This window comes from Pleurodeles waltl, chromosome 1_2 (genome assembly GCF_031143425.1).
Source record: "Pleurodeles waltl isolate 20211129_DDA chromosome 1_2, aPleWal1.hap1.20221129, whole genome shotgun sequence".
NCBI lineage: Eukaryota > Metazoa > Chordata > Amphibia > Caudata > Salamandridae > Pleurodeles > Pleurodeles waltl.
In genome coordinates this window covers 1,222,994,584-1,223,019,424 of record NC_090437.1, presented here as the reverse complement: position 1 = coordinate 1,223,019,424, position 24,841 = coordinate 1,222,994,584, and positions in this window count along the sequence as shown.

Below are 24,841 nucleotides of genomic sequence, written 5' to 3'. Positions count from 1 at the left end.
GGCGACGTGGGACTCCTTTGTGCAACTTCGGCGAGCACCGTTTCATGCATCCTCGTAGTGCCTGTTTCTGGCACTTCTCCGGGTGCTACCTGCTTCAGTGAGGGCTCTTTGTCTTGCTCGACGTCCCCTCTCTCCTCAGGTCCAATTTGCGACCTCCTGGTCCCTCCTGGGCCCCAGCAGCGTCCAAAAACGCCAAACGCACGATTTGCGTGTAGCAAGGCTTGTTGGCGTCCTTCCGGCGGGAAAACACTTCTGCACGACTCTCCACGGCAAGAGGGATCCGTCCACCAAAGGGAAAGTCTCTAGCCCTTTTCGTTCCTGCAGAAACCTCAGCTTCTTCTGTCCAGTCGAAGCTTCTTTGCACCCGCAGCTGGCATTTCCTGGGCATCTGCCCATCTCCGACTTGCTTGTGACTTTTGGACTTGGTCCCCTTGTTCCACAGGTACCCTAGATTGGAAATCCACAGTTGTTGCATTGCTGGTTTGTGTCTTTCCTGCATTATTCCTCTAACACGACTCTTTTGTCCTTAGGGGAACTTTAGTGCACTTTGCACTCACTTTTCAGGGTCTTGGGGAGAGTTATTTTTCTAACTCTCACTATTTTCTGATAGTCCCAGCGACCCTCTACAAGGTCACATAGGTTTGGGGTCCATTCGTGGTTCGCATTCCACTTTTGGAGTAAATGGTTTGTGTTGCCCCTATACCTATGTTTCCCCATTGCATCCTATTGTAACTATACATTGTTTGCACTGTTTTCTAAGACTATACTGCATATTTTTGCTATTGTGTATATATATCTTGTGTATATTTCCTATCCTCTCACTGAGGGTACACTCTAAGATACTTTGGCATATTGTCATAAAAATAAAGTACCTTTATTTTTAGTATAACTGTGTATTGTGTTTTCTTATGATATTGTGCATATGACACTAAGTGGTGCTGTAGTAGCTTCACACGTCTCCTAGTTCAGCCTAAGCTGCTCTGCTAAGCTACCATTATCTATCAGCCTAAGCTGCTAGACACCCTATACACTAATAAGGGATAACTGGGCCTGGTGCAAGGTGCAAGTACCCCTTGGTACTCACTACAAGCCAGTCCAGCCTCCTACATTGGTTGTGCAGTGGTGGGATAAGTGCTTGAGACTACTTACCACTCTTGTCATTGTACTTTTCATAAGAGAAAAATATACAAAACAAGGTCAGTGTATATACACATAGCCAAAAAGTTTTGCATTTCCTATTTTCACTCTTTTCTAAGTGCTGAAAAGTACTCCTAAACTTTCAAAAAGTTCTTAAAAGTTTAAAAAGTTTTTTTCTGTCTTTCCAAAAAGTTCTGAAAACTTTTGTCTCTTTCTCTATCACTTTAACTCTCTCTAAAAAATGTCTGGCACAGGCCAAAGTGTTGATCTGTCCAAACTTGCATATGACAACCTTAGCTGGAAAAGAGCAAGGAGTCTCTGTATAGAGAGAGGTTTGAGTGTAGGGAAGAATCCTGCCTTGGAACTGTTAATTAACATGCTTAGAGAACAGGATAAGGCCATAGGTGCCCCATCTGTTGAAAAAGTACCTAATAGTTCCCAATCTGATTCAGGGACTCCCCCAGGAAAAGATTTAGGAAAGAAACTTCATAGCCTGCCCATTACTAGACAATCTAGCATAGATGATAATGATGATGAGCCACACCAAATAAATAGTGTTGTCTCACATCATAGCAAAAGCATTTATTCTCACCATACTGGTAGTAATGTTTCTGTAAACCAAGCTGTTAAGTTGGCTTCTGTAAGGGACAGGTCTCCTTCTGTTCATTCCCATCATAGCTCTGTTTCTAGAAATGTCCCTCCCACCAACCCTGATGACAGAATGTTAGAGAGGGAACTCAATAAGTTGAGGGTGGAACAAACCAGACTGAAGCTTAAAAAGCAACAGCTGGATTTGGATAGACAGTCTTTTGAATTAGAGAAGGAAAGACAGAAGTTGGGTTTAGATACCATGGTGGCAGCAGCAGTATTCCCCATAGTCATCCTGCAAAAGAGCATGATTCCAGGAATCTGCACAAGATAGTTCCCCCTTATAAGGAGGGGGATGACATTAACAAGTGGTTTGCTGCACTTGAGAGGGCCTGTGTTGTACAGGATGTCCCTCAAAGGCAGTGGGCTGCTATCCTATGGCTATCATTTAGTGGAAAGGGTAGGGATAGACTCCTTACTGTGAAAGAAAGTGATGCCAATAATTTTACAGTTCTTAAGAATGCACTCCTGGATGGTTATGGCTTAACCACTGAACAGTACAGGATAAAGTTCAGAGAGACCAAAAAGGAGTCTTCACAAGACTGGGTTGATTTCATTGACCATTCAGTGAAGGCCTTGGAGGGGTGGTTACATGGCAGTAAAGTTACTGATTATGAAAGCCTGTATAACACAATCCTGAGAGAGCATATACTTAATAATTGTGTGTCTGATTTGTTGCACCAGTACCTGGTAGACTCTGATCTGACCTCTCCCCAAGAATTGGGAAAGAAGGCAGACAAATGGGTCAGAACAAGGGTGAACAGAAAAGTTCATACAGGGGGTGACAAAGATGGCAATAAGAAGAAAGATGGTGAAAACTCTCAAGATAAGCATGGGGATAAGGGTAAAACCAAAGATCCCACTTCAAATCTTAAACACTCTTCAGAGGGTGGGGATAAAACAAATTCTTCCTCTTCTTCCCAACCTGCACACATTAAAAAGCCTTGGTGCTTTGTGTGTAAAAACAGAGGCCATAGGCCAGGGGATAAGTCCTGTCCAGGTAAACCCCCTGAGCCTACCACCACTAGTACATCAAGCTCTAGTGCCCCTAGCAGTAGTGGTACTAGTGGTGGGACTGCTGGCAACAGTCAAGCAAAGGGTGTAGGTGGGTTCACTTATGGGTCCATAGTGGAAACTGATGTAATCAGTCCCAAGACAGTTTCTGTCACACCTAGTGGCATTGGCCTTGCCACACTGGCTGCTTGTCCCCTTACAATGGATAAGTACAGGCAGACAGTTTCAATAAATGGTGTTGAGGCCTTGGCCTACAGGGACACAGGTGCCAGTTTCACTTTGGTGACTGAAAACCTAGTGCCTCCTGAACAACACATCATTGGACAACAGTATAAGATTATTGATGTCCATAACTCCACTAAGTTTCTTCCCTTAGCTATAATTCAGTTTAGTTGGGGTGGAGTTACTGGCCCTAAGCAGGTGGTGGTATCACCTAGCTTACCTGTAGACTGTCTCTTAGGTAATGACCTAGAGGCCTCAGGTTGGGCTGATGTAGAGTTTTATGCCCATGCAGCCATGCTGGGCATCCCTGAGGAATTGTTCCCTCTCATTTCTACTGAAATGAAAAAGCAAAGGAGAGAAGGCCTGAAAACTCAGGATCCCTCTCCATCAACAGGTAAAAAGGGTATCACAGTATCCCCTAACCACCCTACCATTCAGGATACCATTCCTGTGGTGGGAGAAACCTCTCCTGGGGTGGCACCTGTTCCAAGGGAATCATCAGCTGGCATAGCTGGACTCCCTGAGGTAGAAGTACCTCTCTGTGGGATAACTAACATTGGTGACAAAAAGAGCACCATTTTAGTTAACATGGAGCATCCCTCCAACCCTCCCAGAGAAACTTTAGTGCAGAAATCCTGTACTGCCTCACAACACTTAGGACAGCATCCCTGCCCTAGTGTGGAGCTCATAGGACAGCATCCCTGCCCTGCTCCAACTCAAGAGAAACAGCATCCCTGTTCCCTCTTCCAGCCAAATGGACAAAGTTTTTGCCCAGCTATGGCTTTACTGAGACAGCATCCCTGTCTGGCATTTCCATCATTACAAATAGGTTCAGTGGATAATTCCCACTGCTCTAAACTAAAACTTACTGATAGAAACTCTGAAAATACATCTTCACATTGTTGGTTAGCTAAAAAACTTCAAACAGGGTGGTTTACATCCCCACAGGGAAGTAACCATATAGTGGATGATAAAGGGAGTAACCAGTCTATTGCAGAGCTACTCTCTACTTATCACCACTTAGACAATAAAGTCTCAACTGCCCAAGGTTAGCCTTATTGTCCTTCGTTTGGGGGGGGGGGTTGTGTGAGAAGGTAGCCTCTTTCTAGCCTTGTTACCCCCACTTTTGGCCTGTTTGTGAGTGTATGTCAGGGTGTTTGTCACTGTTTTCACTGTCTCACTGGGATCCTGATAGCCAGGCCTCAGTGCTCATAGTGAAAACACTATGTTTTCAGTATGTTTGTTATGTGTCACTGGGATCCTGCTGGTCAGGACCCCAGTGCTCATAGGTTTGTGGCCTATATGTATGTGTCACTGGGACCCTGTCACACAGGGCCCCAGTGCTCATAGGTGTGCATGTATATGTTCCCTGTGTGGTGCCTAACTGTCTCACTGAGGCTCTGCTAACCAGAACCTCAGTGGTTATGCTCTCTCATTACTTTCAAATTGTCACTGACAGGCTAGTGACCATTTTTACCAATTTACATTGGCTTACTGGAACACCCTTATAATTCCCTAGTATATGGTACTGAGGTACCCAGGGTATTGGGGTTCCAGGAGATCCCTATGGGCTGCAGCATTTCTTTTGCCACCCATAGGGAGCTCTGACAATTCTTACACAGGCCTGCCACTGCAGCCTGAGTGAAATAACGTCCACGTTATTTCACAGCCATTTTTCACTGCACTTAAGTAACTTATAAGTCACCTATATGTCTAACCTTTACCTGGTAAAGGTTAGGTGCAAAGTTACTTAGAGTGAGGGCACCCTGGCACTAGCCAAGGTGCCCCCACATTGTTCAGAGCCAATTCACTGAACTTTGTGAGTGCGGGGACACCATTACACGCGTGCACTACATATAGGTCACTACCTATATGTAGCTTCACCATGGTAACTCCGAATATGGCCATGTAACATGTCTATGATCATGGAATTGCCCCCTCTATGCCATCCGGGCATTGTTGGTACAATTCCATGATCCCAGTGGTCTGTAGCACAGACCCTGGTACTGCCAGACTGCCCTTCCTGGGGTTTCACTGCAGCTGCTGCTGCTGCCAACCCCTCAGACAGGCAGCTGCCCTCCTGGGGTCCAGCCAGGCCTGGCCCAGGATGGCAGAACAAAGAACTTCCTCTGAGAGAGGGTGTGACACCCTCTCCCTTTGGAAAATGGTGTGAAGGCAGGGGAGGAGTAGCCTCCCCCAGCCTCTGGAAATGCTTTGTTGGGCACAGATGTGCCCAATTCTGCATAAGCCAGTCTACACCGGTTCAGGGACCCCTTAGCCCCTGCTCTGGCGCGAAACTGGACAAAGGAAAGGGGAGTGACCACTCCCCTGACCTGCACCTCCCCTGGGAGGTGTCCAGAGCTCCTCCAGTGTGCTCCAGACCTCTGCCATCTTGGAAACAGAGGTGCTGCTGGCACACTGGACTGCTCTGAGTGGCCAGTGCCACCAGGTGACGTCAGAGACTCCTGCTGATAGGCTCCTTCAGGTGTTAGTAGCCTTTCCTCTCTCCTAGGTAGCCAAACCCTCTTTTCTGGCTAATCAGGGTCTCTGTCTCTGGGGAAACTTTAGATAACGAATGCAAGAGCTCATCCGAGTTCCTCTGCATCTCCCTCTTCACCTTCTGATAAGGAAACGACCGCTGACCGCGCTGGAAGCCTGCAAACCTGCAACATAGTAGCAAAGACGACTACTGCAACTCTGTAACGCTGATCCTGCCGCCTTCTCAACTGTTTTCCTGCTTGTGCATGCTGTGGGGGTAGCCTGCCTCCTCTCTGCACCAGAAGCTCCGAAGAAATCTCCCGTGGGTCGACGGAATCTTCCCCCTGCAACCGCAGGCACCAAAAAGCTGCATTACCGGTCCCTTGGGTCTCCTCTCAGCACGACGAGCGAGGTCCCTCGAATCCAGCGACTCTGTCCAAGTGACCCCCACAGTCCAGCGACTCTTCAGTCCAAGTTTGGTGGAGGTAAGTCCTTGCCTCACCTCGCTGGGCTGCATTGCTGGGAACCGCGACTTTGCAGCTACTCCGGCCCCTGTGCACTTCCGGCGGAAATCCTTTGTACACAGCCAAGCCTGGGTCCACGGCACTCTAACCTGCATTGCACGACTTTCTAAGTTGGTCTCCGGCGACGTGGGACTCCTTTGGCGAGCACCGTTTCACGCATCCTTGTAGTGCCTGTTTCTGGCACTTCTCCGGGTGCTACCTGCTTCAGTGAGGGCTCTTTGTCTTGCTCGATGTCTCCTCTCTCTTCAGGTCCAATTTGCGACCTCCTGGTCCCTCCTGGGCCCCAGCAGCGTCCAAAAACGCCAAATGCACGATTTGCGTGTAGCAAGGCTTGTTGGCGTCCTTCCGGCGGGAAAACACTTCTGCACGACTCTCCAAGGCAAGAGGGATCCGTCCACCAAAGGGGAAGTCTCTAGCCCTTTTCGTTCCTGCAGAAACCTCAGCTTCTTCTGTCCAGTCGAAGCTTCTTTGCACCCGCAGCTGGCATTTCCTGGGCATCTGCCCATCTCCGACTTGCTTGTGACTTTTGGACTTGGTCCCCTTGTTCCACAGGTACCCTAGATTGGAAATCCACAGTTGTTGCATTGCTGGTTTGTGTCTTTCCTGCATTATTCCTCTAACACGACTCTTTTGTCCTTAGGGGAACTTTAGTGCACTTTGCACTCACTTTTCAGGGTCTTGGGGAGGGTTATTTTTCTAACTCTCACTATTTTCTGATAGTCCCAGCGACCCTCTACAAGGTCACATAGGTTTGGGGTCCATTCGTGGTTCGCATTCCACTTATGGAGTATATGGTTTGTGTTGCCCCTATACCTATGTTTCCCCATTGCATCCTATTGTAAATATACATTGTTTGCACTGTTTTCTAAGACTATACTGCATATTTTTGCTATTGTGTATATATATCTTGTGTATATTTCCTATCCTCTCACTGAGGGTACACTCTAAGATACTTTGGCATATTGTCATAAAAATAAAGTACCTTTATTTTTAGTATAACTGTGTATTGTGTTTTCTTATGATATTGTGCATATGACACTAAGTGGTACTGTAGTAGCTTCACACGTCTCCTAGTTCAGCCTAAGCTGCTCTGCTAAGCTACCATTATCTATCAGCCTAAGCTGCTAGACACCCTATACACTAATAAGGGATAACTGGGCCTGGTGCAAGGTGCAAGTACCCTTGGTACTCACTACAAGCCAGTCCAGCCTCCTACAATGACTAATCTCTATTTTGTATTATCTGGAACCTCAAACCCTTGTCAGTAATGACTGGCTCAATGGAGGCTGGTCTGACCCAGCGTGCAGAGTTGAGTTAGCTGCGATGGGCTTTAAAACTGTGCAGGGGATGCTTTACAGCACCCCAGTTCACCGAGCGCTCCCCAAGATAACCAGAATAGTTTTTCTCTGCTGGCATGTACCTCTTGGATACACAGGCTGGGACTCCAAATATATGATGCAGATCCCCTTTTGGAGAGGGACCTGGTTGAGAGAGACGGCCGGTCTACAAGCTTTTAACAGTGTGACTTAATAGGCATCTCTGTATGGGGGGATATGTGGCCCGGTGACTGGATGCGTTCTTTTCAAGAGCTTCAATCAATCTATGCATTATCATTCACTCAATTCCATAAATATCTTCAACTACGACATGCCCTATGTGTGCACATTCCTCTGGCCACAGAACTCCCTTAACATAGTCCCATAGAAGCCAAGCTCATGATGGGAGCATTACTTAAGAAGAGGACTTCACAAATCTTTCGCTCCCTGATCGTCAATGTCCCAGACGAATTTGCATTGTTGCAAAATTAAGGAACAGAGTGGGATGGGCCCTTGGAGGAGGAGGACTGCAAGATGCCAGAATGGCCCCTTTATAATCACCATCTCCTCTAAACTGTGATTGGTACAGGCATATTGCCTTCACTGAGCCTACCTACCCTGGACACCTCTATCCGGCTGGTCTTTTCCTCAGCCCTACATGTTTCAGATGGCCCCATGCCCCAGCAGACTTCTACCACATGGTATTGACCTGCTGTCTTATTGCTGGATATTGGGGTGATGTGACTTGAAAGCTCTTATGAGTGCTAGGATGGGAGGTGGAACTGTCCCCGAATGTTGCCCTTCTGGGGATTTTTGAATGGGTATGGGGCATAAGAACCGAACAAGCACTAATTGGAGTAGCCACAATTTTTGCAAAATGTGACATAGCCAGTGAATGGAAAAGCCCCACGCCACCCTCACTGAACCAGTGGTGCCTGGGAGAAGACTGGTGTGCACAACAGGAAAAAACAGTGTATAAAGCTCAGGAATGCTCGACAAAACATGCCAAAATATGGATTAAATGATGGGATTACTTCGGACTTGGTCCCTTGCAGTAATGTTGTTCATGAATGCCCATGTGTGAACTCCAATTCTGTTAAATTGTGATGTGGAGCTTCAACTGCGATATGCTAATTATACTTGTACTGATGGCTATTGTTGCTTATATTTTCTTGTGCAAAAAATCGATAATACGTGATTAGAAAAAACATTTTTAAATGTAGAACAAAATAAAAGACGCTACATTGTTAAGTTAATTTTGAATTAAACATGTTATTGTTTGGAAATAACTTATGTAAAAATAAAACTATTTTTCTTAAGATTTTGGAATTAATTAAAAGTAATTTAATTATGTTATTAAAAATTAATCTTGCATTATTGTTTATGTTTAAAAAAGGTTAATAGACTAATAATTATGCTGCATTTATATATTTTTTAACACTAAATTACCCTGTGACTTTTAGGTGATTTATGAGGCCTTGTGTGGCTTCATAAATCTGGAATAACGCAATGCAGCAAAAATTTGTGTTGACTTACTCTGCCCTGGGAAGGCGTTCCATGGGCTTTGCATGGGTGTTTCCATGCAACTCCAATGGATTTTGATGCATTCCCAGATTTAAGAAGTTGTAAACCTAGGAATATGTTAAAATCCAACACCTCCCCGGGTGAGGTGTAACAAGGAGAAATATCTTTATTTCTCTTTGTTACTTCCTCTTTTTACATTTTGCAGCACACATAGAAAGCGGAATATGCCTCTTTGGATTGTTTTTGTGCAGGAAGGTGTACCTTCCTGCATGAAAACAATCCTGCATGCAACGCAGGAACCCTTGGACCATGGTGCAAGAGTGCCTGCAATGGCGCTAGGCAGCACATTGTGCACCAGCACAGGGGAAAAGGTATTCTTTTAAATACCATGCATTCCTGCCCATTCCCTGTAAGGCAAGGCAGCGCAGCAGGTTGAATTGCTGTGCTGCACTCTGTCACTTTTCTATAAATATGGCCCTAGTACTTTAATGCTTGTAGTATAGTTATGCCAACTAAGAAATAATTATTTAACCTAACTTTATATGTTTACTTATAATGTTAAAGAATAGCTATCATTGAAATTATAATGGATTCTCTGATGAAAATGTTTTAAATGTTGCATGCTAATGTTGAAAAATGTAGGCCCATATTTATACTTTTTGACGCAAACCAGCGGCGGTGCTGGTTTGGGTCAAAATATTTACCGCCGGCTAACGCCATTCCTATACGCCATGCGGGCGCCTTATTTAAGGATTGACATTAGCTGGCGCTGCGGACTGGTCAGAGTAAAAAAAAATGACTCAAACCAGCCAGCGTAGGGGAAAATGAGGTCTGTGCGTCAAAAAATGGTGCAAGTCAGGTTAGAGTCAAAAATCATGGCTCAAACCGGACTTGCGCCATTTTTTGACACACAACCCCCATTGAAATGATGCCCCCTTGCCCAATGCCCATGCCCAGGGGACTTTTGTCCCCTGGCCATGGCCACTGGGCACAGTGGCATGTAGGAGGGCCCAAATTGGGCCCCCCCATACCACTTTAAAAAAGATAAAAATAATACTTACCTCAACTTACCTGTGCTTACCTGGGATGGGTCCCCCCATCCATGGGTCTCCTCCTGGGGTGGGCGAGGGTGGCAGGGGGTGTCCCTTGGGGCAGGGAAGGGCACCTCTGGACTGCTTCCATGGTCTGAGACCATAGAAGTGAGCCCACAGGTCACTTAGGGGGTCATTCTGACTTTGGTAATTCTGATTTTCCCGCTGGGCTGGCGGGCGACCGCCAGAAGGCCGCCCGCCAGCCCAGCGGGAAACCCCCTTCCATGAGGATGCCAGCTCCGAATGGAGCCGGCGGAGTGGAAGGGGTGCGACGGGTGCAGTTGCACCCGTCGCAATTTTCAGTGTCTGCTTGGCAGACACTGAAAATCATGGTGGGGCCCTGTTAGGGGGCCCCTGCAGTGCACCCGTCGCGATTTTCAGTGTCTGCTTGGCAGACACTGAAAATCATGGTGGGGCCCTGTTAGGGGGCCCCTGCAGTGCCCATGCCAGTGGCATGGGAACTGCAGGGGCCCCAAGGGGCCCCGCGACACCCGTTACCGCCATCCAGGTTCTGGCGGTCAGAACCGCCAGAGTCAGGCTGGCGGTACGGGGGTCGGAATCCCCATGGCGGCGCTGCCTGCAGCGCCGCCATGGAGGATTCCCCAGGGCAGCGGGAAACCGGCGGGACACCGCCGGTTTTCCGTTTCTGACCGCGGCGGTACCGCCGCGGTCAGAATGCCCATGGATGCACTGCCAGCCTGTTGGCGGTGCATCCGCGGTCGTTGGCCTGGCGGTAGTCTACCGCCAGGGTCAGAATGACCCCCTTAATGCCTGCCCTCACCCAGGCATTAACAAACGGCGCACATCAGGCTGTGAGCCGTTTTGTAAGGCCCGCCCCCTCCTGTGCGTCAAAATGACGCAGGAGTATAGATAAGGCGCACAGGCCTTAAAGTCATTTTTTGGACAGGAACGCCTACCTTGCATGTCATTACTGTAAGGCGGTTTCCCGCATCCAAAAAATTACGCACACAGAGGTTTTTTGACATCCGCGGGGTCGGGCGTCATAGTTTAAATATGTCGCAAACAGAGTATAAATATGCCCCTTAGTTCCCCATCATATTTACTGAGGTATTAACAAGTTATTTCACTTTTGTAATTTACTGTAATATGAAATTAGAGAAGAGGTATTAATTATGGTTTTGTATTTGCAATGTTTGACATGAATAAGGTGTGCCATTTTAATTTTGCTTTAGTTTAGTTATGTTAAGGCCTGCTAGGCCCTAGCCTCATGAAACACGAGAAAGTTGTCTTCTTTTTGCTAACATGACATTTATTTCAGATTTCTTTAACATGAAATGTTAATTTGGAAATAGATGTGCTATTGTCTTATTCATAGAAGTTTCGATAAAGTAATCTTGAGGATAATGCACAGAGAAACAGAGAGCGTAAAGATTGAACTAATTCATAAATTGTTCCGAAGTCGTACAGGAGAGCAAAGATGGATACCTTTCCATGATGGTCTTGGAAACATGTTTGGATATTTCAGCTATCTGTGGCATGATGTGCTGTGATTGGACAATTAAATATTTTGATCAATATGGCGTTACCAATGGAAAAATCATCATTCACTTTTGACTTTAATTTACTGTTTTCAGTTAGTCACAGTAGGAGAGACCCTTTGAACTTTGAGGAGTACAGACCTCGGGAGCCAAAATGGCGGCCGGTACGGGAGCTTAAAATCTGCGCTCCGGCCCGTGCCCACACAAAACCATCCTGTAGGCGCTCCCGGACCGCTGCGGGGGGTGCAGGCGTGAGGGGGGCCGGTGCGGACAACCGGCGACCCCCGGGACCTGGACATGCTCGCCCGCGCTGAACCGCGAGACGAGCTGAAGTGCGGCCTGAGTGAGGCTGGCGGGCGAGCCCGCACGATGTGCCCTGAGCGGCGCGGCAGCACCGGGACGCAGCGCCCCGTGCCGCAAAAGGACCCCAGCGGAATCTTTACCAGGGTGGGGGGCTAAGCTGAGGAGGTGCCCCCCCCTGTTTGAGGAGACTGCAGTGGACGCGGACCCACGCGTGGGCCGCCCCTCCCCCGCTGGAGCACCATCTGCTAACGGCGGGCCTTAGCGGCCAAAAGCGGCCGCGTTGAGGGTGAGGTGGAGTGCTCTGGAGCCCTGCCCAGGATCGCAGCGAGTGGAGCTGTGAGGTCGGTGATCCCCCGGGGCGGAAGCACAGAAGTGGTGAGGCGAGGCCGCCGAGGGATACTTCAGGCCGCCCCCCCCACCAGCAGGGGCGAAGGTAACGGCTGGGGCCGCTTGCGCGAGGGGGGCGGGCCTTGTGGAACGCGGGCTGTGCCGGGCCGCTCCCCCCCCGGCCTCGGCTGCTCTGGGGATTGTTTTGTCTCTCCCCCCTCCCCCAGTGCTTACCGTAGGGAGGGGGGGGGCGCGGACTGAAGCAGCGCGGGGAGAGAGGGGCAGGCCCGGGGCCCCTGGGTGGATCGGAACAACCATCCTACAAACTACCAGTGGCTGCAGAATACAAAGCCTAATGGAGCACGGTATCTCCTTCTAGAAAACTGGAACCATTATTCAGCGGAGGGACAGGGCACCCAGCACAAGGATTGTGCAACACTTCAAATAGCAGCTCCCCCATGGGGATTAAAGTGGGACCACGGCCTCGAAGGGATTAACGAGACCCGCCGGTCCGGGAGTGCTATAAGCATGGACGCCTGCAGATCGCGTGGAGCCGCGGCTACCTCTCGCTCCCCTGATCGGTGTGAGCGGCGGACTGGGCTGGCTGTGGCGCAAGAGGGGGCTCGACTGGCTGCCCACAAAGGCTACACTTGAGTTCTGCACTGCTCAATAGTTGCACAGTTACACTGCCCTGCTCATTGCGAGCAGCCCACCCGCCGCACATCATGGCTGCAAGAAACAAATCCACGAAAAACCAGGACCGTCTCACACAGGGGCAGTCGACAAGTGACCAGCAGTTAGCATCAACTCTACAAGCACTGGAAACCACTCTGCAGGCCCACTCCACCCAGTTAGAAATAGTATTGCAAGCAATTATGGACAGTAAAACTTCCTTTGAGAACAGGATTGACTTGGTGTCACAAGACCTAAACTTGCTAAGAGTGGATAATCGTAATTTAGTGGAGAGGGTGAAGTCAGCGGAGGCGGAGCTAAAAGAACTGAATCCTTCGGTCTTGGCCAATCGAAAACAAATACAGCGGCTGGATGCAGAGGTAAAAACACTTTGGTGCTGCGCCGAAGAGGCGGAAGGCAGATCCCGGAGAAACAACGTACGCTTTCTAGGATTCCCTGAAAAGTTAGCAGAGCAGAGTACAGAAATATTCCTGGAGCAATGGCTGATCAAGGAAGTGCTAAATGGGACACCGTCGAAATTCTTCTCTGTGGAAAGAGTACACAGGATACCGGGGAGACCCCCGGCTCCGGGCCAGCCACCAAGACCTCTGATAGCGAGATTCTGAAACTATAGGGACAGGGATCTTATCTTGCAGCAATTCCGCAGCAAAGGCCCATTCCGACACGAAGACTCAGAAATCAACGCTTACCCAGACTTCACACACGAAGTGCAAAGACAGCGCAACTCATTTGTGAGGGTCAAACAACGCCTCCGTGAGCACAACATTAAATATGCACTGCTGTTTCCTGCAAAGCTAAGAGTAATATCGGATAAGCGCACCCATGTATTCACCTCCCCCGAGGACGCTTGGACGTGGCTGCATACCAAAGGTCTGGCGCGATCCCAATCCGGAGCAGAGAAGAGAGAGGAATGGCTGACCGCTCCACTGCGGAAGCGCCCCAAGAAAAGGCCCAAAGGCCAGCCCACTGAGGAACAGGAAGCAGAGGAAAGGGCAAAAGCCCTGAAAGACACCACTCTGCACACGCAAAATACCTTTGCGGCTCTGCAGGAGACACCAGCGGACAGCCCAGACTCCGACTCGATCAGCTCGGCATCCGTGCTTACAGAATCACCTACAGGGCCGAAACTCACACCTCGAGCTTCGGACGAACTGTAGACGAGGGTTGCCGCCCGCTTTCCTTCCCACCCTCTTGCTCCCCCCTCCTCTCTCCCCCCCGTCCCCTCGGTCGTGGGAAACGACAACTTGGCTAGGACGACTGTGCCAACTCCACGCTTACCTGCACACTGAAGAATGCTGCCGCCGACCTTGAGTATCTCTGACTATTCCATCTATGGTATTGCTTAATGCCGGTGGCTGGCTGGACGGGGTGGGGGGGGCTGGGAGTGCCTAGTGACATAGGCAGTCTACGGCTGCGGAAAGATGTTGGCCCCACACACGAGCCACATCTGGTCGCTAACATGGCTGCCCCACAGGTGTTCGAATGGACACAAAGTTTGTTGTGTGTTAGTGGGATTAGTAGTTTGTTATTAGTTAATAGTTTGGTATTGGGTGCGAGTAGTGGGTGTGTAGTGGGAACAACAGTTAAGTTGAACTCAAAAGGTCAATACAAAATACAGGTAATACTGCTAGCGCTGACACATTGGAGGGCACACTTAATTGAGCTGGAGGGGACCCGCGCGGACACAGTTAACGACGCAAGGAGGCGTGTAGGTGCTATATATACAATGTGAAATGGCGCTAAGTGCAAACCTCTCTGTGCATCAATATGATATAATCACGTGGAACGTAAGAGTCCTGGGTGCTCTAAGCAAAAGACACCGGGTATACGATCGCCTCAGGGCGCACACATAGTTATCCTGCAGGAGACACACTGCCTGGAACCAAACCTACGGGAACTACGAGAAAGATGGGGTGGACAGGTGGTGGGTACAACGTTCTCGGCATACGCCAGGGGTGTGCTGATTTGGATAGCTGGCGGGCTCCCCTTTGTCATAACCCATCGGACGATCGATAAAGGGGGCAGATATGTGGTATTAGAGGGGTACCTAGACGGGAAGCAGCTGTCAATAATCGGTGTCTGCGCCCCTAATAGTGCTATAGTCGAATTTTTGGGCACACTCACCCCAGCATTAATAGTGAACCCCGAAGTCCCAGCTATTTGGGGAGGCGATTTCAATAGTATCCCAAATGCAGACTTAGACAGGTCCAACATTACCTCAAAAGCAACACCAAATAGAACAGCTAGAAGCCCCCTGCTCGGCTGGGCGGCAGATATGAGCATATTCGACTTATGGCGCATGAAATATCACCGACGGAGGGAATATTCATTCTACTCAATACCCCATAAGGTATACACAAGAATAGATATAATGTGGGGGACCCGGGATATCTGCGCCCTGATAAACAAGTCAGAATACTTGGCCAAAACATTATCCGATCATTCTCCACTAAGAATAACTCTGAACTGGGGCAGGAGACGCTCACAGATCCTCACTTGGCAAATGCAGGTGGAGGCCCTCCAGGATCAAGCGTTCAGAGAAGGACTAAACGCAGCGATGAAGCAGTACTGGGAAATAAATAAGGAATCTACCAGCTCCAGAGCACTGGAATGGGAGGCACACAAGGTCGTAGTTAGAGGGTATTGCATCTCAACCAGCTGGGGAGTCAGGCGCACATTGCACGCAGAAATAAACAAACTAGAGAAGGAACTGGGAGAACTGGAAAAAGCGGTGGCAAATAAAGTGGTCCCTTATACAACACTAACAGAGGCACGAACGAAATATAACAAAGCAGACTTTCGTGTCCGAAAGCACAACTATAAATACTGCTTAATGCGTTTGCCCGCGGAGGGCGATAGGTCTGGTAGGATGCTGGCGTGGCTTCTCCGCGAGAACCGGCAGCACTCCCCCATCGGGTCTATAAAGGGACACGCAGGCAAAATGTTCACCACGCAGGAAGCAATTAACAGGGCATTCAGAGAATACTACAAAAATTTATACACCAAACGCACAACATGTACCCCTCTGCAACTGAGGTCTTTTCTAGAGGGCTCCCCAATGGCACAAATATCACTGACAGATAGGCAGCTACTAGAGGCTCCACTAACACTGGAAGAAATAGACAGAGCAGTGTTGCAGATGCCCAGGAATAAAGCCCCAGGCACAGACGGGCTCCACATATTCGACACACTTGAAGGTACACTTGCTGAAAGTGTTTGAGGAGGCATGGGCCAATAAAATTCTGCCTCCTACATTAAGAGAGGCAATGATGGTGGTCCTCCCCAAACAAGGGCGCAACCCCACCGATGTTAAATCCTACAGACCATTATCTTTCCTGAATTTAGACTGCAAAATACTAGGCTATATCCTGGCCAAAAGGCTGGCCCCCCTACTACACACTGTGATACATCAAGACCAAAACGGCTTCATCCCAAGACGTAACACCTTCTTAAATATCCGCAGGCTTCTAGGAGTACTGGGGGACACTCCCCCGGAGGCTTACGATGAGATGGTATTGTCGTTAAATATCAAAAAGGCATTTGACACCCTGGAGTGGGACTTCCTGTTTGCCACAATGCAGGGCATGGGAATAGGGCCTAATTATATACAGTGGGTACAGGTACTGTACACCAAACCACAAGCCAGGGTAAAAGCAGGCGGGGTCATATCAGATAGATTCCCAATCACAAGAGGCACCAGACAGGGCTGTCCCTTATCCCCCCGTTGTTCGCCATAGCAATGGAGCCGCTGGCCATCCGAATACGTGCTACACAGGCGAGATGGGGGGTGATCAGGAGTGGGCTACATCACAGTATATCGCTGTACGCAGATGATGCGCTAATATACGTGTGAAACGGGTCTGAGACAATTCCTTTAGTATTGTCACTACTAACTAAGTACGGGGACTTATCGGGGTTAGTGGTGAACTGGGACAAATCATGTATATTTCTGTTAACTAGATGGTCCACGACAAGACAAGAGAATGCCCCAGCAAGCCGTCTGAAATGGTGCTTTGACACATTCAAATACCTGGGGGTGCATATATACCACAAAAACTAAGACCTCAGAGACGGGAATCTAGGGAGAGCACTAGCCTCCATGAAGGGATCGCTAAGATTCTGGACCAAACTTCCACTGTCGCCCCTGGGCAGGGTGGCGGGGGCATGCTGCTGCCACCTAGGCTACCATATTATTTTGCGGCGCTGCCTCCATGAGTTTCTTCAAGGATCTGAATGCAGTCTTACTGCAACTAATATGGGGCGGCGGCAGGACAAGGGTTGCACTCACCACCCTGCAGCGCCCGCTCGCTGCGGGTGGGCTGGGTGCCCCCAACTTCGAACGTTACTATGCGGCTGCACAACTACAGTGGATACTGAACTGGTTGCACAGGCCAACACAGGCGGAGTCCAAGTGGCTTCTGGCGCGGCTGAATGGGGCACCACTGATCACATGGTTAATGAATAAAACACCAAGGGGGTTACCCGGTAACCCACTAATGGAGGTAGCACAATTGTGCTGGCAAAGATACATACAAAAGGGCCATAAAACATTTCCATATTCGCCACTCCTAACATTAGGATCGATCCCGGGCTGTGCTAACGCGGTGGGCTTACACTCACTCAAGACTTGGACCGAGGCCGGAATAATAATGGTTGGGGACTGCTTTGAAGAAGGGAAATTGAGGACATTTGAAGCTATGCAAGCCCTCACAGCAGTGAACACCGGGCAATTTCTGTCCCATTTTGCAAGAAGCCACCTGATCCAAAAGACGTGAGTAGCGGGGGATAGGGAACCTGAGTGTTCTCCCACATTACACCACATGCTGCGTTTCGACAACCAAACAAAAATAGTGACAAATTTGTACAAAACTCTGAACAAACCCTCTGAGCTCAACTGAGAGAGAACGAGGGACAGGTGGAATGCAGTCCTCACTGACCCGATTCCGCAAACGGAGTGGCTGAAAGACCTCTACCACATCAGGGGGGTGTCCAGGAACCCTAGGTTCCGCTACACACAATTTAATTAAACATACCTATCTCCAGCTAGGATACGTTGCATGTTCCCCGGGTCGACACCTGCCTGCCCGCGGTGTGGCGCCTCAGAAGTGCACTTCTATCATATGGTATGGGAATGCGCTCATATATATAGGGAATGGAGAGGATTGACAGAGGTGGTAGCAGAATTAACAGGCCTGACACTCGCAGCAAACCCCAAATCTTGCCTGCTAGGGTTGAGAGTCAGAGAAAAGAAACACAGACACCTACATAAGTTTGTAGACCTAGCATTCGTGTTGTACAAAAGACTGATTGCAATGAACTGGAAGGCGTCCAGGACCCCGGATCTGAAAGCCTGGCACTCCCTCACACTGTGCTGGACTAGGACAGAGGCTCTGGTACTGAGCAAACTTGCACGCGCAGGACAACACCACACGGGAAAGGAAACCTGGGAAACACTGGTTACCCGACTAGAGGCCAAAAATGATGAGAGGTCGCCTTGAAGCAGATGGAGATCACGGGAGGGTACAGACCCGGCCAGAACTCATTTAGCGCCAGCTCACCCAAATCAAACCCACAACACAACTCACGGGAGGGCTGGAGGCCCACATCCTCTCCCTAGAGACCGGCATTACTCACAGTTGGTGCCCAGGGAGGAACACACACACAAACAACATGGGCACAACACACACTATCAAGCCACACCGAACAATCAGAAATAAAATGTGGCTCCTCTCCTCTCAGCATAATTAATAAGTAACATCAGTGGGCAACATCACTCAGGTACCCCGAGACAGGATCACTGGGTGCCACAAAGAACGTCCCTTCAAAGAAGCTCAGCAGTTAAATAGATATACTGTAGCAACATTTGACCTAAGTTTAGTTATGAGTATGGTGAGGGGTTTTAGTTTGTTTATTTTGTTGTATATGTATTTTCTGTTTTATTACTATTGATCCTGCTGTACCTACCTCTCCTTTGCTGCTGGGCAAGGAAGTAGAGTTGCAATGAACCCGCATAATCCTACCAATGTAAACATTCAAAATTTAATAAACACTTTAAAAAAAAAAAAAAAGAGGAGTACAGACCTCATTGACCTCCATTTTCCCAATGCTTGCAGAGATGACAGATTTTTCTTTGACCCCAGAGAAGACTCTTGACTGAACTTCTCAGATGTTGACACCTTCCATTTTTTTCTTACATTTTTCAAGTCTTGGTTAGCTTCATTTTGCCCCAAATTTCATTTTTGCAACTTCTTTTTGTCCTTTGTTTCCTTTTGACATTTTGTCCCCATGTTTTGTAGCCCAGCATGTCACTTAATGACTTGTTGTCTCTGATGTTTTCCCATTGCTTAGCTAGCTATATTTAGATTATTTCAGTTTGCACTAATGTTTAGATGAGTTGGACAACCTTTATTTTCCAAACATCAAGTCCTGCTACTGATATTTTGAATTGCACATATCAAATGTTTAGGTTGTTTCATATTATTCCACCTAAATCTTTTTTGCTGTGTTGTTCACCCTATGATGATACTGAGGGCCATATTTATACTTTTTGACGCAAAACTGCGCTAATGCAGTTTTGCGTCAAAAAAATTAGCGCCGACTAACGCCATTCTGAAGCACCATGCGGGCGCCGTATTTAATCAATGACATTAGCCGGCGTTAGCCGCCGGCGCTGCCTGGTATGCGTGTAAAAAAACAACGTACACCAGGCAGCGCCGGCGTAGGGGGATATGGGGCTTGGGCGTCAAGAAATGGGGCAAGTCAGGTTGAGGCAATTTTTTCGCCTCAACCCGATTTGCGCCATTTTTTTCGGCTCCCAACCCCCATAGAAATGACTCCTGTCTTAGCAAAGATAGGAGTCATGCCCCCTTGCCCAATGGCCATGCCCAGGGGACTTATGCCCCCTGGTCATGGTCATTGGGCATAGTGGCATGTAGGGGGGCACTAATCAGGCCCCCCTATGCCACAAAAAAAAAAAATGAAAAAAAACACTTACCTGAACTTACCTTAATGTCCCTGGGATGGGTCCCTCCAGCCTTGGGTGTCCTCCTGGGGTGGGCAAGGGTGACAGGGGGTGTCCCTGGGGGCATGGGAGGGCACCTCTGGGCTCCTTCAGAGCCCACAGGTCCCTTAACGCCTGCCTTTTGCAGGCGCTAAAAAACGGCACAAAAGCGGCCGTACGTCATTTTTTTTGACCCGCCCACTCCCGGGCGTGAATTTTGCCCGGGAGTATAAATCCGACGCACATGCCTCGGAGTCGATTTTTTAGACGTGAACGCCTACCTTGCATCTCATTAACGCAAAGTAGGTGTCCACGCAAAAAAATGACGCAAACTCCATGGACTTTGGCGCTAGACGCGTCTAACGCCAAAGTATAAATATGGAGTTAGTTTTGCGTCAAAATTGCGTTAAAAAAAACGACGCAATTCCGGCGCAAACGGAGTATAAATATGCCCCTGTATCTTTATAGTTTGCTTTTTATTTCCATTCCATTAACCTGAGTTTTAACTTGTAATAAAACCATTTAATTTAATTTCAGATTTGGGTTTTCATTGTGTGGCCACATTCGTCATGCTGTAAATGAAATGTTGATTGACTGTCGCAATTGCCATCTCTTACCCCTGCTTAGGTTGAAAAGATTTATTGACCTCGTTTAGAGCATACCTAAAAATACTCTACCTGTATTCAAGCGCCAAAGTCACACAAGAATCCAGGACACTGCTCCTTCCTGTTATAAGTGCACAGACCACAAAGGGACTGCATGCCTAGCCTAAATTTGAAAAAAAGGTAAATGTTTTTCTGCCACATCTGCTTTTTCAGATGATACTACACTACAATCCCCCTAATATCTCCTAGTCTTGTTGTATATCATGGGCCCATACATCCATATGTCAGTCTATCCAGACTCCCAGAAGTTCCCTTGCTTCTGGTACTTTCTTTTACCAAGGTGTTTCACAAAGGTGGGTATGCACCACTTTCAAGGCATACAGGTGTTTCTATATCCAGTTGATTCTCTAATATGTGCCTCTTCTTTTTCCGAAGGAAGCAAGGATGTTTATCAGGTCTGTGAAGTGCTTCAGTCCCATTAGTTTTTTTCCAATTTTGGCAAAGTTTCCCTTTGTGCCTTCTCTACATCTTTAATTGACTGGAGCAGTGTTTTGCACAGCTGGGTCAAAAGTTCCTCCCACCTAAAAGTAACTGACACTAGTTGCTTTTGACAGTTTTACTTTAAATACTGTTGGACTGTATCACACTGCAAGCACTTTTCTGATCTGGAAGACCTGTGCAGTGAGAGGCAACACTATTCAGAGCCAGAGTATTCCTTTGTCGCATGGAGTGAGAACAGCTGATCTCCACAACACCAGCTGCCAGCTTTCTCCTGATTGGTCAGTTCACACACTGGTCTTGCCTTCCCTAATACCAGCTGAACTGGACAGGCTGATGGGAGTGTTGCTTTTAACAATTTGTTTTACTTTGCATGCAACTGAACTGTGTAGCACTGCAGGCACTGTCTTAATCTGGAGGTGACAGGGCTGGGGTACTAGTACATCATTGCCGAGTTAAAACAGCTGCAACTGGTATTTTGCGTGTCATCCTTGCTGGCTCGGTCCAAGGTGAGGTAGACAACTCAGGATGAGATGGTAGTGTATCTTCAAGTAGTGCCTCTCTCGTCCAACACCTCCTCTTCCACTGGAGTTCAGTTCTGAACACTTGAAATCCCTGGTGCCAGTGACTTCACACATTCCTCATGCTTTTTGGTCATGATTAGTGCTGGAGAACCTAGACTGAAGTGCCGCTCTGACTCCCCCGTCTGCCTCCTGCCTACATATGCCTTTGCCAAGGGCTGCAAGGCAACTCTAGGTAAGTACTGACCCCAGGGTCTCTGGTATCCTGAGGAGGTGAGGAATCTCTCCAACTGGAGGACACTGACAGCTGGTCTTCATGCTATCGTACATGTTGTCCCTCTTCTTGAGAATCAGCCAATTCATTTGAGATTGGACAACTGCTTGGCACAGGCCTATATCGACAGGGGAACATAAATTTTGAATTTGGCAACCCTGGTTCAGGACATTAACCTTTGGGTCGGGCTCAATATACATTTCTTGGCTCAACTTTATCTGCAGGGGAGGGAGAATGGGCCTGTGGATCACCTAAGACAGATCTTTCCTCCGCATATTTCTTTTACCTGCGTCTTTCTGTTTTTTGAGAGGACGTAATGACCCAGGTATCTACCAGTATGTTTTAATATTCTGAGTCCCAGTTTCCTAATCACAGTACTGGTTTAGTTAGGGGCACCCACCGGGCCTATAGAGAGCCTGACATTTCATGAATTCAGTAGGTCAAGTCCTGCCCTACATCAAGCAAAACGTGGCCCCTAGTCTTCCGACATGGTAAAGTAGCACTTTTTAGTATCATATTTTGGCTAGGATAGGTAAATAGTGTCTGCTCAAGAAGGAAAACTTACTTAAGACTGTAACATGGAAGACCAGGAACCAGTGTAATGAAGATTACCAGTAACTGGTGATATTGACAATCCTATTATCATTGGAATGCCGAGGATGTGAGTCATCAAGAAATTCATATGTACTAGGTACAATACATTGTTCTACTAAAATGTAACAGTCAATTTATTAGTCACATGTTAATACAATGCACCTGTTACTACTGATGCCAACTGTCAGGGACCATAGCTTTAAGTTTGCTGGAGCACTATATATCTCAGATCTGGTAGTAATTAAAAGCTAACATTGAAACGGATCCCTGATGGTCTCTATAATCATGTCCTTAACATTGTAGACAAAACACTGCTAGATTTCCGAACAATTATTGTAATACACATTAAGGTAATCTCTTCCCTAGGGGTGTTTGTTATTTCTTGCATGATATGGTTCTATCGTGAAGCATATGACTCCTGTATAATGCAGTGCTTAATTTGTGCTTGTTGTTTCCTTTGCTGAGCACCGGCACTTATTTTTTAGGGCCGGGGCTTATTCTTCTGCCTCAACCAATTGCTGGGAGCAAAAGTCACATATGGAAAAGACGGAGGAAAAGAAAAACGAAAAAGTGTCACAAAGGGAGAAAGTAGAAAGCTGCTAGCTTGAGCTAAAGGGGCGGGGAGTGGCTTTATATGGATTGAAGAGGCCCAAGATGGCTTCAGGATTATGCTGCCGCGGTATTCTCTGTTCGCACATTTAATTGCAGCAGCCGTGTGTTTAACGAGGAGGGCTTTGGGCACCGGCAACTTTTTATTTATAAATTAAGCACTGGTATAATGTACATTTTGAACTGGGTCACCCCCAGGCGGAGGCTGAAAGCAGTGCGAGTTTCTCACAGTGCATGTCACTGGGTCAAAAAGGTGTTCGGAATACATAGTCATCGAATCCTTGGCCTACCTGTGATTCTGTGCAGACACATGTAAAGAAGGTGGTATACAGGTGCCAAAATATTGACAAGGGAAAGTAAAAGAAAATGCCTTGCTTACAGGTCAGTGGGCATGTTGTGTTTGGGGTGGTGAAGTGAAGGAGAAGTGAGGAAGTGCATACAGAGAAGAGTTAAAAAATGGTGGTGAAGAGGAAAGAGATGAAATATGAGATATGTAGATGGAGGTTTTCAGAAAGATGTGAAGGGAAAAGGGCACAACTGTCACAGATTCAGAAGAATGGAGTGTGAAGGAAACATGGGAGTGATTGAGATACTCTAAAGACCACTAACCCTTCCAAATACTTCAGGAATGTTTAATTCAGTCGCACAATTTAGGAGTTGGAAATTTTCCATAATTATTTACAAAAAATCATAATTACTTATTAATCTTATACAGCTAGCAACCATTGGCAAAACCAATAATCCTGGCTTGTTTAAGTGTTTGTCAGTTGTGTTATATATCTGGATGAACTAAGAGGAAGCATTGAAAAGCAGCAAAATACCAGTCAGGCGACACACTATGGGAAGCACAGATTTTTAGTTTACACATTCAAGCCATGCCCTGACAGAGACAAAAAATACACACTTGCATTGGGCAAGAGAGATAGAGAACTACACAGGGAGAACTACACAGGTAGAAAGCTCTTGAAAAAGAAGGCAAGCGATGAACAAAGGTAGATGGCCCAAGTAAGTTCTAAAGAAATGAAAAAGAATGATGAAACGAGTGACAGCTAGGCAGAGCAACATTGGAGCAGATAGTTGTGGCACCCTTCTGTTGTAGATAAAGCCGTGGTGAGAATATGTTTTCATTCTTGAAGTACAGACGTGTATAGGGTCTGATTGAATTGCATTGCCTAAAAGTGACCTTATAGAAGACATACCTGAGTGTTGCGTTGCTTTCTACAAAACAAATAAAGGTTCTTGTAATGATATTCAACAAAAGACATCCAGGCAATTTTAATGATTACATACAAGGACTAATATTAGCGTTTTGATTTACTCTCAATACACAGTTTTGTTCAGAAAACTTAAAACAGATGGCTGAGAATTGCTGGAGGCTTAAATGATTTTACAAGATGTGACATAAGCTACAAAAATATGCCTACCAATGGCTTTCAGAAGACAGATTTATACAAGATGTTGGAACCGGGGGATATTCTCAGCAGCACTGGTTCAAAACACCTTAGACTCTGTAGTCCAGATGGAAAAGGTAGCTGAGGGAGATTTATGTCATTACAATTTCATAAAAACATAATCAGTGGCCCGAGCAAAAGCATTCAGTAAGCGACATGTAAACTGCCAGAGATAATTAAGTTAATTTAGGAATGTAAACACCTATTTTAATTTCGACAATGTATTTTAATGAGTTTCTCGGTGTAATATTTGAGTATCATTTTATTGGAGCATTCCGAATAAAATGTATCATTAAATAGGATGTGAAGTACATACCAAATGAAACATATGTATCAAGGAAATACGTACTTAAAAAATATTTTTTCAGCAATAGGGTAAACACTCAGTACGTGTTTAAAATATTCCTAATTATATGAAGCCCGTTCTATTAACCACTAGCAATACAATCAGTTAATACATAGGTACGACCGATTAAACTTGTCCGTTGTAATGGCTTACCGTAAACTAGGTCA